Source organism: Tachypleus tridentatus, chromosome 7, assembly GCF_004210375.1.
Source record: "Tachypleus tridentatus isolate NWPU-2018 chromosome 7, ASM421037v1, whole genome shotgun sequence".
Lineage (NCBI taxonomy): Eukaryota > Metazoa > Arthropoda > Merostomata > Xiphosura > Limulidae > Tachypleus > Tachypleus tridentatus.
This window is the reverse complement of record NC_134831.1, coordinates 54,205,451-54,212,586: the sequence shown is the minus strand read 5'-3', so window position 1 is coordinate 54,212,586 and position 7,136 is coordinate 54,205,451. Positions and strand designations below refer to the sequence as shown.

Genomic DNA, 7,136 nt, shown 5'->3' with positions numbered 1-7,136 from the left:
GTTAAAAATAATCCCTATTATCATTTCTATTAAAATCAGATTCAGAATCAGATGAAACTGTATGAAGAGTCTCTGGTGGAGTAAGAACAGATACATCATAAGAAACAGGTCTTACAGCAGAGTGAAGGTTCCGGAAAGAAATTTTCTTTTTATTTAGTGTTGTAGCCTTGCATGTTACCTGAGCAAAAGTTGCAGTCGTCTGCGTGTTTTCAAGACTATTGGGATTCCAAAAGGCAAAGCTTTTTATCTTACCTTTAGTCCATTGTCTGAACTCTTCTACGAAAATTGTCCAAACTTTGTGCAGAGCCCGTAATTTCTCTTGGTTCCCAAGTCTGATTTCAAAATACGCGTAATGTGCTGTTTTTTTGTTTTGTTTTTACTAATCCTGGCATGTTTTGCCTTTCTTTCTTTACGATACATTTACCACGAATATAATAGGATATGTTTGGGTCGTTTACATAACCTTTTGTTACCATAGCGACGAATGAATTATATTGAAAAAAAAATACCAAAGTGCACGTACAAACAAATGCTATTCTATTAAATATTCATATACTAGTGATGTGTTTCTCGTGCGTTCGAGAAAAATCAATAAGAGTTTAACGGCACGTTGGCCCCCCGCTAGTACAGCGGTATGTCTCCGGATTTACAACGCTAAAATCAGCGGTTCAATTCCCCCTCGGTGGGCTCAGCAGATAGCCCATGTGGCTTTGCTGTAAGAAAACAAACACGTTGCGTTGATTTATAAAAAGTCTATAACCAGTAGTTGTTAATATTTTAAACACAACAAATTTTAACTCGATTTCAGTAAAAACGATTAATTTATGTAAAAGTACATATGACGTTTTGTGAATATTTTGTACATACCTGAGAATAATTAATATTATTTTCGGATTAAGAGCACTACAATTACTGTAGAATATGTAAATATTTCAAGACAATAAAAACATCGCTGCCTTGTATTATTGATATAGTGTATATATATATATATATATATATATATATTAGTAAATCGAAAAATAAACAGTGTTTGCTATTAGATGAATTGGAGGGGGTAGAATCATTCTGTATACCTTCATGAGATAGAATATTATGTTCTTAATATACCAAGTGGTTAGGGCGCTAGGCTTTCAATCTGACGGTTGCACATTCGAATTCCCCGTCAAACCAAATATGTTAGTCCTTTTAGTTGTGGGAACGTTATAATGTTACGGTCAATCCATCTGTTTGTTGTTTAAAAAGTAGCCCATTGTATTTATTAGCAATCATCATTTCTCATTAACTAGACGTTTTACATTTCTCAAAAAAAGCAAAATTAATAGCAATAAGTCCTAGGTATGGCGGCTGTTCCACTCATTGGAAACCTCAATTTAGCACATCCAACATTCTATAAAAAGATACAAAATACGTAGGAGCATTTAAAACAACAACTGCATTCTTCATACTCGTCAGAAAAGTATTCTAAATCATGCTTTCAAAGACCGGATTGAGCCAGACAAAATTTCTTGCTCAAGATACTTGCTCTTACCTGTTCAACATATCCTTAAGTGAGGCAAGTGGTCTATTTTACGTATATGGGTCAATGACCTCAAATCTGTTTCGCAGTCATTCTGGAGCTTAAGCAACTCTAGTTTAGTTTTCCAACGTTTTTCATCAATACCTTTTGTCACCAACTCGAGGTCAATACGCTCTTAAAAGTAAAAATAGTCTGTTTTAAACAGCAGTTGTGTCTGAACAGAATTGGTGTACATTTCTAATATTAAAAAAAAAGGCAAAAGGAGATAAAAAGTTAATATACTGGTTGATTTTAAATACTTACGACCAAGTACATGGTTGAAATATACCGCTTATCACGATAAAATGATAATAATTTAATTCAATGACTTTATCCCTAAGCAAGTGTCTTAATTGAAATATTTATTGTTTCAACCTAATTCAAGCTCATTACGATATTGAAATTGTAAAAACAACAACAACAACAAACAAAATAATATTGCTGTGTAACATTTAAAAAGTACCCATAACTAAACGAGAGGAATATATTTAATAGCATATCGGGTCCTCATAATTACTAAGTACGCCCAGTACATGAAAATAGTACTAATTAATGAAATAGGAATTAATTTCCTTAATTAATTTGTAAGCTTCTAACGTATTTTCACTGTTTCAAAAGTTTATCGTTATAAATCTTGCTTAAAATCTTCATAATACTATATATTCATGCAAGTTTGATATTTTTACGAAACTGATTAAAATTGAACATTATGACACCCTGAATGACTGAACAGTGCTGGTGGTACAAACAATGTACCTACAATATTTTGCTACTATATACGATTTAGTTGAATGTTTAGAAGGATCTAACGTTCTGGGAGTTTACAATTTATAAATGTCAAATGTCGTAACCTTGATTGCTGTTTGTGTGCCATTTCACAACAGATGGCGCTGCAACATACCTAAAAGTGCGAGGTAGTTTTGAGGTTATAACGATAAAATTTCTTGAATATTTCGTGCAATTAGCATGCCATATTTAACTGTTTACAAATGCTTGTAATTAAAAAAATCTCACACATATTTGAAATCTTTGGTTTATTGAATAATTAAGATATATTTTAAATATTAAAACAATACCTCACATCATACTTAGTCCATCAAGTTGATCTTCGAAAAAATGACGTATATAGATTTGTTCTATTAGTGGAAGTCAGGACTTTTCATTTTGAATTATTAATCAAATTATTAATTAATCCTTCCCAGTAGCTCAACAGCAAGCATAAAGGCTTATAACCAAAAACGCGGGGTTTCAATACCCACGGTTGCCTATAGTTTGGATAGCTCATTGTGTAACTTTGTGCTTTGTAACAAATAAACAAAAACCTGCTCTTTTTAGTTTAAAAAAAACAGTATTTTTATCATTTTTACGTTTGTGACCATGTTTTATTATATCCTTTAAACGCAATTACTAGTATTAGCAACCTACTCGGTCACCACTCCTTTAAAGGCTTTTGTTTAAAAAAATTATCATTTGTTATTATCAGTTGTGGATAATTTCTGCCAGGATGTGTGTAACTTTTGTTACTGCGCAGTAGCATTAGAAGTTGTTCTAACAAATTATATTTTGTTTGTTTGTTTGAATTTCGCGCAAAGCTACACAAGTGCTATCTTCGCTAGCTATCCCTAATTTAACAGTGTAAAACTAGAGGGAAGGCAGCTAGTCATCACCACGCATCGCTAACTCTTGGTCTACTCTTTTACCAACAAATAGTGGAATTGACCGTAAATTTATAACACCCCCACGGGTGAAAGGGCGAGCATGTTTGGTGTGACGACGATTTGAACCCTGACCCTCATATTAGGAGTTGAGTGCCTTAACCACTTGGCTGTGGTTGGCCTAAATTGTATTTCTAATTGCGACTTACAAAGAGCGTTTGCATATCCCTAATTATTGATTTTTATAAAGGACTTCAGTGCTCCATAGTAATAATTTGTGTTATGTTACAAATAACATATTACAGGAACGCTATAAATTTTTTTATCTAATTTTTTTAAAATTTGCGAAACGTAACGCAAAGGCTATGGACTTTAACCATCCTTAATTTTGAAGTGACCGCCCAGAAGGAAGGCAGCTAGTTAACATCATCCATGGCAAACAGAGTAGTGGGATTGGACCGTCATTTTTATAACGCATCCGGGATCGCAAAGTGTAGAATATAACGTTTTCATCGTTTCTAGTGTTAAGAGGGCGCGAACCATGGAATTTCAGTTGTACAGCCCCGCACGCTAATCATTGAACATCCCTATCTATGCCTTTCTAAATTGTTAGTTTCTTTTAAATTCTAATCAGAGATTATGTTTAAGGCTTTGTTTTATGATGTGTATCAGTGTGACCCTGTTGAATTTCTTTGTTAAACGCAAATCTCACAAATAGGCTCGCTGCATTGTGCCAACTACAGGACTCGAACCCTGAAGTTTGGTATTATAAACTCTACAACGTACTGTTGAGCCATCAGTGGGGTCTCCTTTCAGTTGGAGACAAGGCACGTGTAAGATCAATTCACGTTTCAAACAGTAAAATAAGTATTCCATTAGTACCAACAAAGTTAACAAGACCTAATTCAATACACGTTTTGTTTCTCGTTATCATCCTTCCGTTGTGTAGTGGTGAGTTAGGAAATCTTAATAGCCGGAAAACGTTAAATTACCACTAGTTTTCCGTTTCATTAACGGTTTAAATATTTCTTTATTTAAAAACGGGTGGTATGGATAGAGAAAGCACTAGTAGAGGAGCGAACAACGTTTCGACCTTCTTTGGTCATCGTCAGGTTCACAAAGAAAGTAAGGGTTACTGACCAGTAGCTGACCACATGTTTGATGGCGGTTGTGTAATTGAGTGTAGGAATGTAAAGGGCGTGCTTATATGTTGGATACATTTATTAATATAGGTGTAAAGGTGTTCCTTTGTATTGGTTTATTTTAGGCTTGAGTTGTTGTATAAGTAAGGTTTCTTTAATTTTGCATTTGTTTATATTTGTTTCTTTATTTAGTATTTGGGTGTTTTCTATGGTTATATTGTGTTCATTTGATTTGCAGTGTTCGAAAACGTGTGAAGGTAACTTTTTATGTTCTTTGAATCTGGTTTCCATTTCTCTACTTGTTTCTCCAATATAGAAGTTGTGGCGTTTATTACATTGTATTTTATAAATAATGCTGGTGTTGTGTTTGTCAGTGTAGCTTTTACATAGTATAGACCTTAGTTTTGTGCCTGGTTTTTTGAATAATGCTTTATTTATTGAGCAAAGTAACATTAGGCTATCTATTGTTTACGTCGCAGGGAATCAAACCCCAGAGCTTAACGTTGTAAATCCATAAACGTACAACTCCCCCACAGGGGGACTATAAAGCATGATCATGTGTCAGTGCCTTATATTTAGTGTTGTTTTGTTTTTTTTTGGTCTGAAGAAACACTGTCTATAACAAGATGTTCATATAAACAGAACATATGGCCTGAAGAAATTAATTATGGATGCATTATTTAATTTTCTCCATTAAATTATTCTCAGCTTTACGTACGACCTTATTCTTAAATGATGAAAATGTATTATTTTTAGCCATTGTGTGTGTATATACAAGTATGCCTTACTTAACGGCATTCTTTAAGTATGCCATCAAATATAAATAGCGATTTATCTCGCTATACAATAATCTCGACAAATATTGTCGTGTAAAATATTTCCTCAACCCAAACGAGCCGTTATTGCATATATACTTCTCTACAAGTGGGTTTTCTCGACATCACTGATTATTCTTAGACACTGTTTTCACTTTGACATGGCACCAAAAAATGAAATGAGTTTAATATTTTTTCTTTTGATGTCACATGACATCGCGTGGAGATTTTCTTGCATAGATGTTATTATTATATGTTAAGTTTTTTAAACTTTTGGACATTATTTTCTATGTTACAAAATTAATATTTTAATATTTCACACTATCTAGAGTAGAGAATATAGGTATACTTAGAATCGTTTTATCCAATGGGCAAAAACTGCACTTCCCCAGGGCCAACCACGCGTTGCGAGTACAATAATAAATAACAACAATAAACCTCTTTTTATAAGAAATATAAAATTTTCTTTGTTTATTATCAATATGATATTTTTAGAAGCAAATCTAACCAGAGGGGCATTAGTATCTACTTCGCCAAGAACCCCCCCATCACTGGCTTCCCCCAGTGGCACAGCGGAATGTCTGCAAACTTATAATGCTTGGCATGGCCAAGCGCGTAAGGCGTGCGATTCATAATCCGAGGGTCGCGGGTTCGCGGCTGCGTCGCGCTAAACATGCTCGCCCTCCCAGCCGTGAGGGCGTATAATGTGACGGTCAATCCCACTATTCGTTGGTAAAAGAGTAGCCCAAGAGTTGGCGGTGGGTGGTGATGACAAGCTGCCTTCCCTCTAGTCTTACACTGCTAAATTAGGGATGGCTAGCACAGATAGCCCTCGAGTAGCTTTGTGCGAAATTCCAAAACAAACAAAAAAACAACAAAATCGTATCATGCTTATAACAAAATAAAATAAGCATCTGATTGTTTCAAAAGTCTCAGTTATCATAATTTGTTTGAAAAGAACATGTTGATGAGAATTACTTGCACTGCAGAATAATTTTCACTAAGTTTAAGATAAATAATTTAAAAGCAACCTCAAACACGAGGATTGGAAACTATACCTTATACCTTAATAAAAAATAATGTACTTTTTTGCCTGATAAAATACCAATTTTATTAACTTCATTACACATGACACACACACAAGGTGCATTATAGGGTTTTATGCTTGGTAATCTCGGAAAAACAATTAACAACAAAAGCTGAACATTGAGAGAGTATTTGATTAAGTATAGCAATAAAGGAGAACAAAACACTGGGAATTAGGATAGTAATTTATTAATCATAGTAATAGAGAACAATTAACAACTAAAAACTGGAGACTGATTAATTATAGCAAAAGAGAAGAACTGACAATAATTAAAGCTATCTTTAAGATTAACATATTGCCTAGAGCTTGGTAATGGTACTGAATGGCTCAAGTAACCTACATAGATATTTAGTAAGAAGCAGATAAGGTTTTATGCATGGCCTATTAACCAGAAATAACACTTAGCTTGATAAATTCTTTACCTCCTACCTTGTTTTACTAACCGTGACACCTCCATCTAGCAGTATACAAAGTAATGAACATGAAGGTCAAGGGTAATGGTAGGTTTGAAAGGGTACAACTTCATTGTCGTGTACGTTGTTAACTATTACATATAAATATGCGCCCTCTATCACGTTGTTTTTGTAAACTGAACCCCTTTTTACTATTTTAAACGACCCATGTGAATCAGCTTATACCACTAATTAAAATAAATTACATGTGTAAAATCTGAGTTTGTAAAGCCGCTTATATTAATAATCTTAAATGTTTCCTCGTATAACGTTTTGTGGGTTATTAATACAAGCATATTGTCCTGTGAAAATCGTTCTTTCTTTTCGTTATCAATTGATTTTCTGAGAATAGTTCCCATTTTTTGCAGAAAGGTGGCTGTCGTTGATAAAGAGAGATTTACTCTTTCGAAAATCTAGTATATGTATTTTC

At 33.9% G+C, this 7,136-nt stretch overlaps 1 long non-coding RNA gene across 1 annotated transcript; it reads right to left on the bottom strand.

Moving 5' to 3' along the window:
- Window positions 1–1,243: 1,243 nt before the first annotated feature.
- Window positions 1,244–6,805, bottom strand: LOC143257997 (uncharacterized). Its single transcript, XR_013032082.1, has 3 exons — window positions 6,684–6,805; window positions 1,529–1,690; window positions 1,244–1,387 (listed from the first exon to the last, which is right to left on the bottom strand). It is a non-coding gene; the product is annotated as an uncharacterized LOC143257997 (long non-coding RNA).
- Between the last annotated feature and the right edge of the window lie 331 nt (window positions 6,806–7,136).